The sequence below is a fragment of the Elephas maximus genome, chromosome 4 (assembly GCF_024166365.1).
Source record: "Elephas maximus indicus isolate mEleMax1 chromosome 4, mEleMax1 primary haplotype, whole genome shotgun sequence".
NCBI lineage: Eukaryota > Metazoa > Chordata > Mammalia > Proboscidea > Elephantidae > Elephas > Elephas maximus.
The window spans coordinates 138,650,395-138,670,004 of NC_064822.1; the positions used below are offsets into that span (position 1 = coordinate 138,650,395).

Genomic DNA, 19,610 nt, shown 5'->3' on the forward strand with positions numbered 1-19,610 from the left:
CAAAGAGTAAACTCTTCTCTTATGGCATATAGAAGGCTCATGGCCTGGCAGCTAGCTCCCCTCCCTCTTACCCTAAAACAAAGCCTACCAATAGACAGGCCCCACCCTGTACTGCCCAGCCCCTAAAAAAGGCCTAATAGCAGTCCCAGGAAGGGGAGGTAGGAGGAGCCCCAGAGCAGTAATCCAGTTCTTTCTTAAATGTGAATGGACAACCAAAAATCACCAAGCATATAAGGAAAAGAATGATTATAAAAACAAACATAAAAACTGACCAGAGGAGAAAGTGAAATAATTCAGGAAATGAAAGATACTTTTCTGAAATCTACTTTACAACATTCTGAGACTCAAGAAGATATTAACATAAAATAAAAATGGTATAGGAAAAAAAGAACTAGAAAATTCTTAAATTATCCCCCAAAAAGTAAGCAAAGAGTAGAAAATTTAAAGAAATCCCCAAAACACAGAAAGAAGAGGTCACATAATATGAAAGTAAAGACGAGACAAAAAAGGATCAATCCAAGAGAGAAAACATGTACCTACTGAAGAACAAACAGGCAAACGAGGAAATTATCAAAGGCATAATAGAAAAGAATTTCCTAAATTTGAAGAAGAATCTGACTGGAAAGGCCAACTGAGTGCCTAAATTAACCAGAACAAAACAACTTATATACCTAATTACGGCTTTGTAGCACAAAGATAAAACAGAGATTCTAAAAGCTTCCACAATGCAGGAAGAAATATTACCTGAGAAGAATGGTGCGTTAGATTGACATATGACTCTAATCAGCATTCCTGGATGCTAAAAGAAAATGGAGCAATGTTTTCAAAGCTCTAAAGGAGAATTATTTTCAACCTACAATACTGTACTCAGTCAAACTATCAGTCAAATATGAGAATAGAACAAAGGCATTTTTGTATATGGAAGAATTCAGAAAGTTGCTTCTCATACACAATTTTCTAGTAAGTTACTTGAGGATCTACTCCAGGAAAAAGATCAATTAAATCAAGAAAAAAAAGGAAGACATGAGATCTGTAATAGAAGGGGTCCAAGCCAAGAATGAAGTGAAAGGAAGTTTCAGGAAGAGATCTAAAAGGTAATCAGTCCAAACTGAGGTAGGATTATGTTGTTGAGTCGATTCTGACTCACAGTGACCCTATAGGACAGAGTAGAACTGCCCCTTAGTGTTTCCTAGGCCGTAAACTTAACAGGAGCAGATCGCTAGATCTTTTCTCCCACAGAGCCACTGAGCAGTTTCAACCTTCTGACCTTTCTGTTAGCAGCCAAGCACTTAATCACTGCACTTCCAGGGATCCTAGGCAGGATTATGAAGGACTCCAAATAAACAGGGAACACAATACAATAGGTGTTATGCTGGAAAGTTAGCGTGCAGGAGAAAGGCAGATAGTACAAGAATAGGGTGAAAATAAAAACACCAGGAGAAACAAAAAGTCATATCCAATTTTTTTTTTTTAATTTAACAACTAGATTTTGAACAACGAATAAAAAAAATCCACTGGACCTTGATGTTACCAACACTTTTCTTGGAGTGGCCCAGGGGCTACTTGTTAAGGATCTATAGAAAAGGAATCATAATCTGAGCACATACATGGATATTTACATAGTCTTGATATCAACACTATTTACTGGTTTTTATTATTTAAAGACAACCTATGGGCATGAGAGCTGAAGTTACAGGGAAAAAAAAAATGTGTTTTATCTAGGCAATGAGAAGTGTAGCTACAAGTTTAGAGACAGAAGGAAAAAATGGAAATTTTAGATAAAAGTCTAAAGCTCATAAATTAATAGAAGTGTGGATAAAAGATTCAATAGAAAATAGTGTTTTAAACACAACAGAGCTTCCTTTGTTGCACTCAGTTGGCCTTTCCAGTCAGATTCTTCTTCAACTTTAGGAAATTCTTTTCTATTATGCCTTTGATATTTTCTCATTTGCCTGTTTGTTCTTCAGTAGGTACATGTTTTCTCTCTTGGATTGATCCTTTTTTGTCTCATCTTTGCTTTCATATTATGTGACTCCTTCTTTCTGTGTTCTGGAGATTTCTTTAAATTTTCTACTCTTCGCTTACTTTTTGGGGGATAATTTAAGAATTTTCTAGTTCTTTTTTTCCCATACCAACCTCTCACAACAAAGAATTATCAAGACCAAAATGTCAGTAGTGCTAAGAGAACTCTTCAGATTTTTATAGCTCTGGTTGTCATTCTTATGATTGTGTCTGTGACTAGGGGAAAGCTTTGAGTCTTATACTGGTCTGAATGCAGATCCATGAACTACCCTCTAAGATTCGGCCCTTGGCCCTCATAAGAGTCTTAATGGCACATGCTGGTGAGTATGTTGGAACAGCATCCTGTATATTATAAACTGGCCCCACTTCAGCTCCTATTGATATGGATATTCTTGGGTTCTCAACTACCTCCTCTAACCAGTTGTGATGGTGACTGGGCCATGATTCTCAGTGTTTTGGCAGCTGTATGATGTTACGATCACTTCCCTGTTGAAATCTGCTACGTGATCACCCCCACGATGGAATCTGCTGAGCGGTATGAGCAGATGCGGGGCCTGGGCCTGCGGCAGCTCACCACCTCCTCAGCCATCACCTCTCCAGCTTCTCCCACCTACTTCGTTCCTAATCGCCTTGCCAAGGTTTTTGGCTCGTTCTGGATCCAGCAGCTGCCTCTTGTCTATCTCCAGTTCTTGGGATTTGAGCTAGCAGCTTACCTGTCCATCTTGGGATTCATCAATCTTCACATTCACAGCCTACTAGCAAGAGTCCTGCTCTCCAACCTGCCGATCTTGGGTTCGCCAGCCCCTGCAGCTACGTCAGTCAGGAGAAACCTTGTGGTCTTGCCTGCTGACCTTGGTATTCCTCGACTTTCAGAACCTGTGAGTAGGAGCCCTGCTTTCTGACCTGCCGCTCTTGGGTTCACCAGCTTCTGCAGCTCCATGAACTGGGAAAAGCCTCTATCCTGATCCAAGGATTTGGGATGTTCCAACCTCTACAATAGAGTGAGCTGTTTCCTTGATATAAATCTTTCTCTATACATATATATATTTATACGTTTTACTCCTTTTGCTTCTTTAGAGAACCCAGCCTAAGACACCACTGCTTGGCTTACACTGCTTTTTTAGTTAAGGCAATGCTAAAATCTTAACAAATAAACCCCAAATTTTCAGTAGCTTTACACAATTAAGGTTTCTCATTAAGTTAACAATCTATTGTGGGAGTTCCTGTTTGGTGTACGGTTTTCTTCCACATGGTAATTTAGGGACTCTACATCCTTCCAATCTTATGGTTCAACCATCTGCTTCTGAATCCAGCTCTTAGATTGGAAAAGAGAAGATGGAAAGAACACCACTTTTCTACCACCAACCCAGAAGTGGGAACACATCATTTCTACTCACATTCCACTGGTGAAAACTAGTTATGCGCTCCACCTAGACAAGGGGGGGGGCAAATAGGGGTAGTGGAGTGAACAAATGAGAAACATGTTCCTGGCTGAACAACTGTCATAGACTGAACTGTGTCCCCCCAAAATATCTCTCAACTTGGCTAGGTCCTGATTCCCAGTACTGTATGATTGTCTACCATTCTGTCATCTGATGTGATTTCCCTATGCATTGTAAATCCAATCACTATGACGTAATGAAACAGATTAGTGGCAGTGATACTTATGAGATCTACAAGATTAGACAGTATCTTAAATCGATCTCTTTTGAGATATAAAAGCGAGAAGCCAGTAGAGAGACGTGGGGCCCCCATACCACCAAGAAAGCACTGCTGGGAGCACAGCACATCCGTTAGACCCAAGGTTCCTGCATGGTGAAGCTCCTAGGCCAAAGGAAGATTAATGACATGAACCTTCCTCCAGAGCCAACAGAGAAAGCCTTCCCCTGGAGCTGACACCCTAAATTTAGACTTGTAGCCTACTAGACTGTGAGAGAACAAATTTCTCTTTGTTAAAACTATCCACTTGTGTATTTCTGTTACAGCAGCACTAGACAACTAAGAAAGAATTTAGTACCGAGAGTGGGGTGCTCCTCTAACAGATACCTAAAATGTGGAACCAGTTTGAAACTGAATGGATACAGGACCAGCAGCAGCAGAGGACCAGCAGCAGCAGAAAATCGGCAGCAGCAGAGGACCAGCAGCAACAGAGAAGCGGCAACAGAAGAGGACTGGCAGCAGCAGAGCCAGGAGAGCAGTGCCAGACAGCGTGGAAGCTGACCCACAGAGTGTAAGAGAGCTGAGTACGTGTGCACAGGAGGCTTCCTGGCTGAGTGGAGTACCTCTGGGCACTTATCAGTGGAGCTAGGCTTGCCAATCCATGGAGCAAGAGAGCTGAGTCTCTTCCAGCCAAAATTTACCGTAGGGGTGGGGTACCTCCAGGCACTTATCAGCGGCGATACACAGCTTTGGAACACTTGCCCCAGTAAGGCAGCTGTTGGTGAGGCCAGAAGGCCCAGGGGCCAAGGAACCAAGGAGCAGAAGCTGAAACACACAGAACACAGGAAGCCAAGCTACCTCAGTCTCAAAAGGTATAACCACGGCCTCTAGTGTTTCTAAGGGTGGAGTGGTCACTCGGGTGGACTAGAAGAATGGTGCGCCTAAAGCCAAGGGAGCAGAGTTACTGTCCCAGTGGGCCTCAAAGGCAGAGCTGAAGCACAGGGCCAAGGTGTCTCCACTCAAAATCTGGACAGTGCGGCCAATACCTACAGTCTTGAGGGCAGGGCCACTGTATAAATGGTCTCAGAGAACAGAGGATTATTTTCAAGCTTTGAGGGCTAATGTAATGTGTTCTGCTGACTTACTTGGTGCCTGTTATGCCTTCTTTCCCTCCAATTTCTTCCCTTTGTAATGGAAATGTCCAGCTTGTGCCTGCCTGTTGCACCACTGTACCTTTGGAAGCAGATAATTTGTATTCTAGATTTCACAGATACAGAAGAATTTTTGGATTTTGGACCTGGAGTTGGTTTAAGACTTTTGCTATGATATAATGGGGTGAATATGTTTTACAGGTGGCAAGGACATGAATTTGGGGGGGGCAAAAGGGTGAAATGTCACGAATTGAATTGTGTTCCCCAAAAATATCTGTCACCTTGGCTAGGTCCTGATTCCCAGTATTGTATGACTGTCTACCATTTTGTCATCTGCTGTGATTTCCCAATGTGTTGTAAATCCTATCACTATGATGTAATGAGATGGATTAGTGGCAGTTATATTGATGAGATCTACAGGATTAGATAGTGTCTTAAGTCAATCTCTTTTGGATATAAAAGAGAGAAGCCAGCAGAGACACATGGGGACCGCATACTATCAAGAAAGGAGTGCTGGGAGCAGAGCGCGTACTTTGGATCCAGGGTTCCGGCAGAGAGCAGCTCCTAGGCCAAGAGAAGATTGATGACACAAACTTCCCCCACAGCTAACAGAGAAAGGCTTCCCCTGAAGCTGACGCCCTGAATTTGGACTTGTAGCCTACTAGACTGTGAGAGAATAAATTTCTCTTTGTTAAAGCCATTCCCTTGAGCATTTCTGTTCTGGCAGCACTAGATGACTAAAACAGCAAGCGATTCCCAATGATAACTAAACTGTATATTAAGGAATGAAGTGTGCTCCCCCCCAAAAATTTGTTTAAGTCCTAACCCTTAGTAATCTGTGAATGTGACCTTATTTAGAAGTAGGACTTGTGAAGATGTTATCAGTTAACGTGAGTTCACACTGGAATAGGGTAGGTCCTAATCCAATTTGAGTACTGTCCTTATAAAAGAGGAATATACAGTTAGTCCCTAACTTACAACAGAGTTCCGTTCCAACGACTCTGCCCTAAGTCGATTCTGACATAAGTTGAATACCTCTCTTTTTTTTTTTAGTTTTCATTACTATTGCCTGTTAATAACAGTATCTTTATAAATCTCGCAGTGTTTGCAACAGTTAAGTCATAAAACTGAACATCTTCGAGAGAACACCTGAAAATGATAACATCAACAAATTACACTTTGCAACATATAACTAATGATAAGATGTACAAAAAAAAAAAAAAAGAGTTGTTTAAGTGCAGTTCGTCATAACTCCAACACATCATAACTCAAGGACTACCTACAGACACAGAGAAGCAGACATAGAAAGGATACCATGTCACCCTGCAGCTACAAGCCAAAGAACACCTGGAGCTACCAGAAGCTGGGAGAGAGGTATGGCACAGGTTCTCCCTCAAAGCCTCAGAAGCAATCAACATGACTGACACCCTGATCTTGAACTCCCAGACTTCAGAACTGTGAAATGATACATTGCTGTTATTATAAGCCAGCCAGTTTATGGTATTTTCTTACAGCAGCTCTATGAAGCACACACTATGAAAGAGGGGGCATAAATTTTGGTGGGCACTGAGTTGAATCTGGCACAGCTGCACTCCCTACAACATCTAGTATACGGTCCCTCCCCTTACAATAACTGCCTCATGACAGGCTTGCTGGCCCTCACTTCACTACCCTCTATTTCCTTCACTAGAAATATATAAGAACTTCCAGATGTCTTTCATGTCATGTAAGAACCAAGGGAAACTCACATGATACCATCTCTGGCCCTCTCTCTGACTATACGACACCATTTGCTTCTTCTGTGGCCAGTCCATGCTGGCACACAGCCAGATACAGGGCAGAAACTAGTGAGTGGCTGCGCAGATTCTGAACCTAACCAGACCAGCTCCAGAGCCTATGCTATTCTGCCTCTCTAGATTTCTGAAATAACAGGTGGTAAGAATATCCTTCCATTATTATCAATTAATATTTATAAAGTACTCGCATCTTGCAAAACAGCCCAGGAACTATTACAAACTCAATATCATGATACACAGCATTGTTTTTCTTTACTTCTGTATTGCTATCTTAAATTAGTCACAAAAACAGGCAAAATTACACAGTAAACAAAGCTAGTTTTCAGAAGTCCCTCAACCTACTCTCCAACATAACAATGTACCTGGTTTTCTCATCTCCAGGGCTTCTCACCAAATTACTCCCACCCAGTAATAGTGTTACTTAGACGGAACTGCTCTCTCCCCAGATCTACCATACTGACACCCCATCAAAAGTATCTACAGGAATTCCATAATTTCCAGAGGAACCTGAGCCTTCTTTATAAGATACTATCTAGTCTGATAAAGTATTCCTAATTTGTGGGCAGCCGAATGACAAGTTATTTTAATGGTGGAAATCTCCACAGGTTAGACAGATTTCATCCCTCAAATATCACCACATCAAAACCAACCATACCAATTCTGTGCAAAAATCTTATTCTTTAAAAAAATATATATATATATGTATGTAGAAGAGAGCGCTTCTTAGCTCAAGCAGATACATGAGACCAAATGGGTGGCTCCTGTCCAGGGGCAGGATAAGAATGTAGGAAGGGATAGGAACTGACCGAATAGACACAAAAAACCTGGGGTGGAAAGGGGGAGTGTGCTGTCACATAACAATATGTATATAAATTTTTGTATGAGAAATTAACGAGCTGTAAGCTTTCGCCTAAAGCACAATAAATATATATATATAAAGAAACTTATAAAATTATAACAATTCACTGAAGTAGTGTATCTCTTACATACTTATATTTCTAGTGTAGCCTAGAATTCCCCAGTGAGAAAATGACAACCGAAAGAACAATAAAACAATTATTCATTTTACTCCAAATTTGCAAGATTTAAAAACAGGACATCAGTCAAATACAAGTAAAATGGAAAAAAGAAATCAAGGCTATATTTCATCTTATTACAAAATGAATCTTTATCAAATTACACAGCCAAAACAGACTCAGAAAGATTAGATAAAAGGGGGAAAAAAAAGTTGCCATCAAGTCGATTCTAACTCATGGCGACCCCATGTGTTTCAGAGTAGAACTGTGCTCCAGAGGGTTTACATGGCTATGACCTTTTGGAAGCAGATCACCAAGCCTTTCTTCTGGGGGTCCTCTGGGTGGGTTCTGTCAACCTTCCAGTTAGTAGCTGAGCACTTCACCTTTTGAGCCCCCCCAAAGGCAAATAATTAAAGTTAAGATTTATTATAAGGGACAACTGTAAATAAACTATACAACAAAGTATAATGTGTTTAAAAGGACAGGCTCTGAAGGCAAAGGTCAAGTTAGATCTCAAGTTCAAATCCTGGCTCTATCACTTACTACTTAACCTCTGTATGCCTGTTTTCTCACTTGGATAAAAAAAGTACAAGAAAACTGCTTGATTTTTAGGGTCACGCAATGGGAAAAAAAGAACACCCGTTGCTGTAAGTTGATTCCGACTCATAGCAACCCTATAGGACAGAGCAGAACTGCCCCATAGGATTTCAAGCAGATTACCACATCTTTTTCCCAGGGAGCAGCTGGAGGGTTTAAACCACACATCTTTCTGTTAGCAGCTGACCACTTAACCACTGCACCACCAGGGCTCCTTTTTTAGGGTCATGGTGATGATTAAATGTGAGTAACGTGTCAAGTGCTTCTAAAGCAGTACCTGGCACATAGCAGTCAATGCATATTTGCCATTATTATTATTATGACCAACCATTCCTACTAAGACACCTTCGAGAGCTATAATAAAACATTCCTAAATCAAAAAGCTTCTCCTTTTTATCTGAAAAGAGTCTTCCTGCTTTAAAACCAACTTCCTCTTTTTTTCCAGTGCTTTGTGAATATGGAAGATGGTAGGTAATTGTCTTCTTTATAATAAGACTGTCCTTAGCCTTTTTATAATAAAATTCTCTACCAAATATCATACAATGGAAAGACTGCTCCATGGATCATAGACACTCTGAAGAGTACATAAAGTATATTAAAATGTTGAGATTCATAAAAGAACAAACAGCTACTGCAGCAAAAAGCTTAGATAAGAAAGACAAGAAGTCTATTAGCCTGCTCAAAAAAAATAACGGATACTAAACACACAGCAGAGATCCTTCGTGGTTACAATCATCACATCACTAAAAACATATAGAGGATACTTTTGAAAATGTTTTTTTCTTAATAGCAGGAAAACCCCTGCTTATTCCAAAATTCCAAAAACAAATTCTGGGGAGAAGAAAAGCCCAAAGGCTCAGATTTTCAGCCACACATATCCCTTACTTAAAGCTTTAAAACTCTGAGGCATTTAACATTCTTTGTGGTCTGTAACATTAAAGAGTAACATAATTCGGCTTTGTTTCTACTAGAAAACATTAAGTTTTCCTGAAAGAAAATCGTCTCACATGCATGCATAAGCTGGACAATGAATAAAGAGGGCCGAAAAAGAACTGATGCCTTTGAGTTATGGTGTTGGCAAAGAATATTCAATATACCGTGGACTGCCAGCTGAACAATCTGGTACAGCCAGAATGCACCTTAGAAGCAACAATGGCTAGACTTCGTCTCACATGCTTTGGACACGTTATCAGGAGAGACCAGTACCTGGAGAAGAACATAATACTTGGTAAAGTCGAGGGTCAGGAAAAAGAGGAAGACTCTCAAGGAGATGGACTGACACAACAACTGCAACAATGGGCTCAAGCGTTAACAACTGTGAGGATGGCACAGGATCAGGCAATGTTTAGTTCTGTTGTACGCACAGTCCCTATGAGTTGGAACTGACTTGACAGTACCTAACAACAACAAAAAAACTCTGATACTGTATATTTAAAGTTGACAGTATGGGTCATCCGAACAGTCAAGTAGAGATCAGAGTCCGTAATAAAGGAATTGAAATATTTTTTAAAGAGCCAGAGACAAGGAAATATTTTAAATAATTTAATACTTGCTGAAGTTCTCCTGTGTTAGACAGTGAGGTGGGTGCTTTCATACACATTCTCCCAACAACCATGTAGGGTAGGGATTATTACCCTCATTTTACAGATCAGGAAACTAAGGTCAGTGATTTGCCCAAAGGCATGTTGCTTATATATGGTGCAGAGTCAGAATTCCAATTTAAATTTTCTGAGCCCCAGTTCAATGCTGTTAGCCTCCAATGCACCACTACCAAAACTCAAGTACTCTAAATAATTAGCTCTTACAATATGTGCCAAATATTTTATCTGGTAAGAGGCAATAGTTGTGCAGGGAGAAGAAAAATTTTTCATGTTACACAAAAAGACTCACTGTGCTTAACCCAACATGACTTAACCAGTCCAAATTAAACGCTTTGGTTTATGCTGTCTACTCCCTTAGAATACACACTTATCTTCAGCTACACAGCCTTCAGTAAGACCTAACTCAAGAATTACCTCCTCCAAGAAAGTTTCCCAGATTGAATGACTTGCTCCCCACCTCCCAAGCTAACATTCTTCCTTATTATCACCTCACTGCTTGTATCTAGGAGTCCCGGTGACACAGTGGTTAAGAACCTGGTTGGTAACCAAAAGGTCGGCAGTTCAAATCCATCAGCCACTCCCTGGAAACCCTACGGGGCTTGCGTTTAGTTTGGAATACAGTATCACATACTTCTCTTTGTTCTCCAGTCGTGTATCTGGAACTACATTTTTTTGTTGAATAAATACTAAACATTTGGGGATTCAATGATGAACAAAACAGGTAAGGTCCTTGCTAGTCATGGAGAATCGTCTGGAAATTTGTTAACAAAGGTAAAAATAACAATTTAAGAGTATGATGTTGTAAGACAAAGGTTCCTTTCCTACAAAATCTCTGAAGTTCTCCTCCTTCCAAACTTGGTAACACCTACCAGGGAGAAAATTCCCTTCTATCATGCCACACAGATGAGAACTTCAACTTCTCCTGTGTGTGCGCGCATGTGCCTATGGGTATGGGTGTGAGAACAAAGGAGGGATGAAGGAAGGGAAGGATATATCTAAAAATCACTCAGGTATGGTTTCCCAAATACTGGCATGAAATCTGCATACAACCTTAGCCCAGACATCTACTTCTGTGTCCCATCCACAAGGGAACTATATTTTATCCCAATCAAATGCATCCATTCATCTCCTTGCGCACCAGCCAACTTCTTTAAAAGAAGTATATTTCTCAGACTTTTTTATTCAAGTGGTATTTTTATCTTATTCATAGGTCCTATTCTTAAGATTAAGGCAGAACCTATGTGTACTCCTTTAGCATCATCCAATGCTCCACGATCACATCTATGAATGTTTTTAGCTTTAGGAAGGGCTTCAGGCCCTAAATTGTTGACCTCTATGCTGCTCTCCACAACTGATCACTAATATTTGTGTTATAAGTAAGCCCAAATGTATTGTAACGTCTTCAGCTTGAGGCAGAAGAGGAAAAAAAAAATATATATATATATAAATGCATACACACACGCGAAATTCTTCAGATATTGCCATTAGAATAAAAATTTTTCAAAATAATATTAGAAAACTACGTCTAAGTATCAATTCTTTATTTTGTCATTTATGTCTCAATTCAAGCAATCTGCTCTTGAAAGATTATATATAAACCAAATTTAAATGTACTAAGAAGCACTCACTATTTAAGACATACTGTACTTCATCCTTTAAAATGATCCTTTTGCAATGCAAATTTTGTAAATTCACAATTTTATCGGTTTTTCTTAAACTAAAACATAATTTTACTACGTAGAATTGTACGTTTATCTCCAAACTATATTTTAAGGTTCTCAATTCAGAAATGAGCCAAGAAATATCATACAAGTGCCATGCGCTGTAATATACTGATTGCCTCTAAAATGCAATAACATTCTAACTAAAAAATGTAGCAGCATCTTATCCACAGATCTGAGATACAATATTATGATTCAATGAAAGAGAAATAAACCATAACCATTTTTTAATTAAACAGGCATTTCTAAACACCTGTGTACAATGCATTGTGGCTCAAACTGTTCACATGGAATTTGACCTCAACAACTTAAATCTCCATAATTAAAGACCTAGAAGCTAGTTCTTAGGTTTCATCTATTCTCCTTCCCACCACCCTGAACAGGCATATCATAGGCATTTTGTATACAACTGCTATGAAAAAATAGGTAACAAATATTTAAAAATAGTTGTACTTCTAAATTAAGAACAATTAAAATTGGATGGCCTTAACCCTTCCCCAATCTGAGCACAATCTTAAAATCATTTCACCGCAAAACAGGTTCTAGCAAGCAGAAAAACTGATAATCGTCTACCAAGTTTATATTAAACCCAGTGAGATGGAGAAAACCTAACAAGCAATTTTTCCATGCTTCCCCACAATTTATGCTGTTTCTGGAATCCTGGTAAAGGAAAAATCTATTTTAAATGAGTATCTGAAAAGTTCTAAAGTGGCACTAATTTGAGGCTGGTCAGGTAATAAAAATTAATAAATCTTCCTTACTCAGGGCACTCTAATACCACTTAGAAGCTATTTAAGTCTTCCAGTGGCAGAAAAGCAGAACTTCATTAAATTATTTATTTAATGCAAATATGCTTATATCATCAGTTAAATAAGTTTTTCCCATCTGCTGAAACTGGAGCCCGAGCTACTTATTATTTAGGATGGCATTTAGATAAAGTGAAATTAGGTAATGTTGAGCAGCACAGATCTCTCTCATAAAGAAGAGTTAAATGACTTTTGTGAATGGAATATCTACATATACCGTTGCTTTGCTTCAGTCGGTCCTGAGTGGGTGGGTCATGTGTAGCTCTTTGGAATCTGATCCCATTCTTGAGGTGCTCAGAAACAAATATTAATTTAAAAGTACGGCGAAGGCTTCTCCTTTCCTCTTACGTTAGGAGAACTGAGCTTTAGAGGAACACGGCGCCACTCGGCTCTGCAAGGCGGGTGCGGTCTGCGGTGCACGGCACAGCCTGCTCTGGGGCTGTCACAGGAAAACCGGAGCCTGGCCTTAACCGCACACACCAAGAGACAAAGCGCCCGCTCTTCTGGGCGCGGGGGCTTCCGGCGAGGCCCGCCGTCCGCTCTGTCAAACTTCGGCAGGAGGCACACACTTAGCGCAGTTAAAACGTGCGAAACGCCCCCCGGTCCTGCTCCCCTGCGTGGCTTTGTAAGGCTGCAGACGCGCCTCCTGTGGGCCTCAACACTCCGCCCCCACCAGCCTTTAGAAACCCCCCACTCCAACAGGGGACAAAGGAGCCAAAAAGGAACTCTCCAGTGCGGGGTGTCCCGAAGCCCTCGCCGGCCCGAGCTCTGAACGTGGTGGGAAGAAGGGGGTACAGTCCCTCAGCGGGGTGCCGACGCCTCGCACCTGACTCAGGGACCGGCGCAACACTCACCAGTGCGGAGCCCCCGGGGAGAGGCGCAGGGGACCGGTTCCTCCGGGGCCGGGGTGGCGTCGGGACTCGAGGCCGTGCACGCGTCCGGTTGGACCCCAACTTCTCTCGGCCGCAGTCGCCGGCGGCAGCTGGGGCGCGAGCGGAGAACAAGGGCGCTGCCTTGCCGCCACGGAGGCGCTGCCGGTTCCGCGCGCGAGGTGGGCGGGAACTCTGACCCTGTGGTACACAAGCCAGGGCGGGCCCCCTCCTTCCCACAGTCCGCCTGCTATCGGCGGCGGCTCCTGCAGCGGCCAAAGCTAACGCTGCAGCAGCCTGGGCTGCCGCTACCACCGCCACCCGGCTGGGAGTGCGTCGCGGCCTAATGTTGTCATCGGCCGCGTCGCCGCGTCTCTGGGCACCCCGAGCCGCCACGATCCTTCACATTCTAGCGCCCTCCCCCTCCCGGCCCCGCCCCCCGGCTGGCGGGCTCCGGCCACACCCCCTTCCCGTCACGTGACGTCGGGCGGTGGTGGCAGCAGGGTTACCACCCCCGCAGGGCCCGCGTGAGGTGCTCCGGAGGAGCTGTCAACACCTAGCTCTACCGAGGTCTTATCGCCTACAGAACCGCCTCCGCACACCCAAGGGCGGCCTCAGGAGGCGGGCCCCGCGCCTGCTGACCTGCTAAGACAAGGCCTCGTGGACCGGTAGTCCGGCGCCCTTGCTAACCTAAGGAGACTGCCCTGTAACGCACTGGTCAGGGCTCAGTCAGGACCCCAGTCCCATACTCTGCGCCCTCAGTGTGAGACTCGCCTCCCCAGCCTCCACTTGGTTAAAGCTTGAGCCAAGTGAAGAAAAAAAGGCATCGTGTGTATAATGTCTGGTTTGAAGAGCTTTCAGTAACTACTTGTTCCTATTTCTAGTAGCACGTTAATTGTGGCATTTAAATTACTGTTCTCTTCATTAAAAGTTTTTATTTTTGAGGGAAGGGTGGTGCATTTCAGTCATGCTGGGATGAAAATAGCCTAGGAAACTTATTTTTAATTTTGTTCCTAGTCATGTTCAGGAATCCTTGATGCCAGTTTTACAGCAATTAAGCTTTACAGTGTGTTAGGTTGGTGGCAGTTTAAATAGATACACAGCAATTTGGCATTCGTTCCATTTATTAAATAAATCCTAATTCTTTATCGAGCACCTCAACTTTTGGACTTAACTCGTTTGCCTTTACGGTTCGAGAAACACTTCCTAGACCCTCTCTCACCCCCAACCCTGTTGATGAGAGAAAAGCAGTAGAATGCAAGTCACCAAAAAAAAAAAAAAAAGGTAATAATACAGAAAGGAAGCAGAGGAGCAGAAAGATCGTTATAAAGCCCTGCTATAACAGCGAAGGCAAATGAGACAGCTTTCTGTAATAACCAAACTCAGTTTGTAGATCGTCATTCTCCCTTCTTGCCCAGATCTAAGGCTATTAAGTGAGTCTTATCTGCTCTTAACATTTTCTTGACAAGAAATCAAAAGACATTCTAATCGGCTGTATACGCTGAAATGAATAACCAATAGAGTTTGGCCTATATAATCCTCATTATTAATAAATTTTATACAAGCTTTAGAAATCATGCTCTTGAAGACACACCATTATTTTATGTTCCCCAAGAAAGAAAAGAAATGCTGCCAAATTATGTTACGCCAGTGATTGTCTAAGACCCTTCTTGAATTCAGAGATATTAAAATGCGAAAAACAATGAGTTTTAGAATCTGAGATATGGTAATGAACTGGTATTCTAATAAGGAAAAGATTCAGGTTCTGTTCTGAAGTCTGAGTACTTGTAGTTCAGACAAACGTGAGGGAAGTTTATTGTTCTTTGAACGGGAATATTTCAGCAAAGCTAGTCACTTGGAATCAACTCAATGGCAACTATGGTTTTTTAGTCACTTGGACAGCTCAGTGGCAACTATGACAACTACAGTAACTTTGAAGTCGTCAACAGTTTGAAACCTGTCTCCCATTTTCTAGAGCAGTGCTTTTCAGACTGTGACTCAAAAATTGATTTTATTTTTTAACGAAATAAGAATAGAATATCTAGCAAGAACTTCTTTGCGAAACTTTTGTTTCAGTTGGGTGGGAGGAGGGGCAGGAAGGTTTGTGTCCTATGTGGTGATTTAAAATGTATTTCTTACTGTGAGTTGCAATCAAATAGATTTAAAAAAAAAATCTTGGAAAGCATAGATAACATGCAAAATATACCGTATGGGTTCTGTTTCCCTCTTGCTTTTCCTTTACTTTGGGAACTGAGACCAAAGATTAGAAAAAGGAGGCCGCTTACCTTGACTAATCGTTTCCCTAAATTTCTTATGTTCGCCGTTAAAAATATTTTGGAGTGGAAAGCACATTCTGGAAGCAAGGAGACGTATGTTAATGGAGCCGACTAACCAGATGTGTAACTAGATAAATTACTCTCTGCATTTCAAGTTCTGATAAAACTAGGGAGTTGGACTAGATGTTCTTTAAAAAATGGTACTTAGCCTTTTTTGCCAGTGGATAACACTCATGTTTGAAACAAACAGCCATGGTTTATCTGGGATAATTCAAATACTTGACAGACTAGCTATAATTCTTTTCAGGCTTTCTCAAAAAAAAAAAAAAGGGAAAGATTATAGGAAAACAAATATATCATATTTCTGTACTTTATTGCTGATAGTTACCTGACAAGAATAACTAATAATTTTTGACATACCTCACAACTGCTTACAACATAGTGATGTATCAGTACACTAAAGTTGAAAAGGTCTGCTCTTGGGGCCCTTTAAATTTAGTATTTTATGATTCCTGGAAATGACCATTTAATCATTCAATTTCTAATGTAATAACATAAACAGAAACTGTAATATGTGATCCTGCCTTATAACAAAAAAATCTGATAACTCCAATTCGCTAATTTAAATGATACCCTCAAATTTGCTACTTATAAATGATCTTAATAGTGTTATTTTAAAATAAAATTTGTTATTGTAACTATCCAATTTTAACTCCAATAAGAATTCATCTCTTTTAGCTAGTATTTAATTCATTATACAGTTCTAAGAATGAGAAATTCTTTTTTACAAATCAGTTTAACCAGTGACAGGCATAGTAATCTTTCCCACAGAATATATTTCAACTCTGACCTAGAATAAAAGAGGTGTGGTTTCAAATTTCTTTTTGCTTTAGCCTATCTAGCTAGACACTTACGTTGCCAAGTATTGCTAATCAGGATTATAGACTAAAGACCTCATTTTCTGGAAGAATATTGAGGTTGAAAGCAACTTCAATCATAAACAAAGTATTCCACACAACTTTCAAGATTGTGCTAGATTGTATTATTTTTCACAAATATTTACTCCCCCGCTACCACCACTGCCAGGGGGACTTGGTCATGGAACTTGCTTTAGCTAATGGTTTGTGAGCAGGAGCTTTAAACTTGAGTGCAAGATTCAGGTCAATCTTGCCCTTATACTGCCTGCCTTGAGAAAGACATGCCCCAGATGGGAGTTGCTCCTTCAACCTGGGCTTCAGAATAAGAAGATATATGGAGCAGACCAGAAATTTACCCATACTCTGAAGCAGCACTGCCGCAGCTGATCTGCAGCTACTGACATGAAGGAAGAGTGAAACAAGTATTTGTTGTAAATCACTGTCTTAGTCATCTAGTTCTGCTATAACAGAAATACCACAAGTGGATGGCTTTAACAAAGGCAAGTTTAGTCCCTCACAGTCCAGTAGGCTAGAAGTCCAAATTCAGAGCTCCGGCTCCAGGGGAAGGCTTTCTCTCTCTTTTGGCTCTGGAGGAAAGTCCTTGTCACCAGTCTTGCCTTGGTCTGGGAGCATCTCAGCACAGGAAGCTCAGGTCCAAAGGATGTGCTCTGCTCCCGGCACTGCTTTCTTGGTGGTATGAGGTCTCCCTGTCTTTCTGCTGGCTTCTCTTATATCTCAAAAGAGATTGGCTTAAGGCGCTATCTAATCTCATAAATCTCATCAATATAACTCTCACTAATATATCTCATTACATCATAGTGATAGGATTTACAACGCATAGTGAAATCACATCAGATGACGAAGTGGTAGACAGTCATGCAATACTGGGAATCATTACCTAGCCAAGTTAACAGACATTTTGGGGGGACACAATTTAAGCCATGACAATCACTGAGATTTTTTCGGCTGTTTGTTACACAGCATAATCTAGCAAATCATCTAAAGTGAGTTTAAGCCAACAAATCAATGGCTGAAGGACTAAATGTGCTATAACACAATGTGCAATAGAATAAGAGTAAATTTCTATTTAATAGAATAATAGACATCCTCAAACTAGTCAACCAAATATTTGATAAACATCCAACCAGAATTTATATTTAAAAGCAATCTATAAAATCTAATTTTGAGGTCCTTTGAAACTATATTCTATGATTCCAGGAAATGATCAGTCTAGCATTTCTAATGTCATCACAACATAAACAGAAACTAATGTGTGATCCTGTACTATAACTGAAAAATATCTGATAGCTGCTATTTGCTAATTTAAATGATAACTGCTTTTGCAGTATTTGCATATTGATATTAAGCAGTTCTGTGTAGTCCTATTTGTCTTAAAGAAATAGCCTTTGAGGAAATTTTAGATAATAAAACATTAATATAAAGAATATAAGCTTCTGTTTCTGGCATATCAGTTATGTCAATCAATGATCACACCAAAGACAAGTTGTTTTTTTTTTTAATTTTGTTAAACATATTGATTAACTGGTAATAAGATAAGAAATAAGTCAAAAAAGTAAGTGAAGGCAGGAACCTAGAGAGTTAAACAGAGCCCAAAGCCAGCCTTTTTTCCAAGGGCATTTGTCAAACTCAGTTAATACGAGCTTTGGTTTTCATAGTCTTGCAAGAGACAAAACCTATGACTCTCCTATAGAGAGTCTAATAGGAACTCCTCTCTACACCCGCACACACACACACACACACACACACACACACACACACCAGAGATTCCAAGGATTATTCATTCAGTGTGAGGCTATACTGGAAATAAATTGCTAGAACACATTCCGCAATTTTCTGCAAAGAATATTGTCTTACACCTTGGCACCTAGTGGACAGGGGAAAAGCAGAATCATCTGAGAGTTTGGAGCCACAATCGAGCTCTCACACAAAAATGTAGTCTAATTTCATACTACCCAAGTGATCCCAAAAAGCCTCAAACTGTTTTTTTAATAAAGATTGATTCTTGACTGATAATGTTCTCAGACATTCGGTGGGAGCAAATATCAATCCTCTCTGGAGGAAGCCATCTTCACCTTAAGCTTTAAAGTATGACTGTTAATCACATTTTGAGGAAAATGAGCAGCTCTCAGTAAACAAAAAAACACAGAAGAAAATAAGACACCACATTTTTTTTAGTGAGAAATAGCACAAACAGCAGAAACTGATTTATAAGGACTTCAGATACTGCAATTATCAGACTATAAAATAAGTATACAAAATATGAATAAAACAGTAAAAGACAAACTTGAAAATATGTGCAGAGAATAAGTACTTGTAAAGAATAACCAAGGATATTTTTTAAAGAGTCAAATAGAACTTAAAGAATTTAAAAATAATGAAAATTAAAAACTCATTGGGCAAGTTAATAATCTATTTGACACAATAATACAAACTGGTGAACTGGAAGACAGAGATGAAATTATCCCAGATGCAACAGAAAAAATATATATAAAAGAGATTGTAATTGTCATATACCACCTTGGCTAGGCTTTGGTACCCATTTGTTTGATCAGACGTTAGATATTGCTATGAAGTATTTTACATACGGTTAGCATTTAAATCAGTTGATCTTAAGTAAAGCGGATTACCCTCTGTAACGTGGGTGGTCTTCGTCCAATCAATAGAAGGCTTTAAGAGCAAAACAGGAGGTTTAGAAAGGGAGAATTCTGCCCCCAGACTACAAATAGACATCCTGCCAGAATTCCTGGCTCTCCTCAGCCACCTGACTAACCCAATTTTGGGACACACCACTGCCAGAATTTTCAGCCCGTGACTTGACATATGGATTTGTTAGCCCCCCCAATTGAACCAATTCCTCAAAATCTTTCTCTCTCTCTCTCTACAGATATATATATGTGTGTATGTATGTGTGTGTGTATATATAATCTTCTTACTGGTTTTTATTTCTCTACAGAACCCTAAGACAGAGACTTCAAGTAACTTGGAAGATAATTTGAGAAGATGTAAAATAAGTCTCGTGATGGCTAAGGTTGTGTGCCACCTTGACTGGGCCATGATTCTTAGTGGTGTGGCTGTTACCTAATGATAAAATTTGGCAGTTGTGTAATGATGTAATTTGGCAGTCATGTAATGATGTAGTCATCCTCCATGATGTGATC

General features: G+C 40.4%; 1 protein-coding gene across 1 annotated transcript in view; it reads right to left on the reverse strand.

Moving 5' to 3' along the window:
* The window catches only part of OSBPL8 (oxysterol binding protein like 8), a 240,632-nt gene extending 226,978 nt beyond the window's left edge, over nt 1-13,654 (reverse strand). The window contains exon 1 of the mRNA XM_049883930.1: nt 13,224-13,654. The gene's annotated coding sequence lies outside the window, so the exon portion shown is untranslated. The remainder of the gene's footprint in view (nt 1-13,223) is intronic.
* Between the last annotated feature and the right edge of the window lie 5,956 nt (nt 13,655-19,610).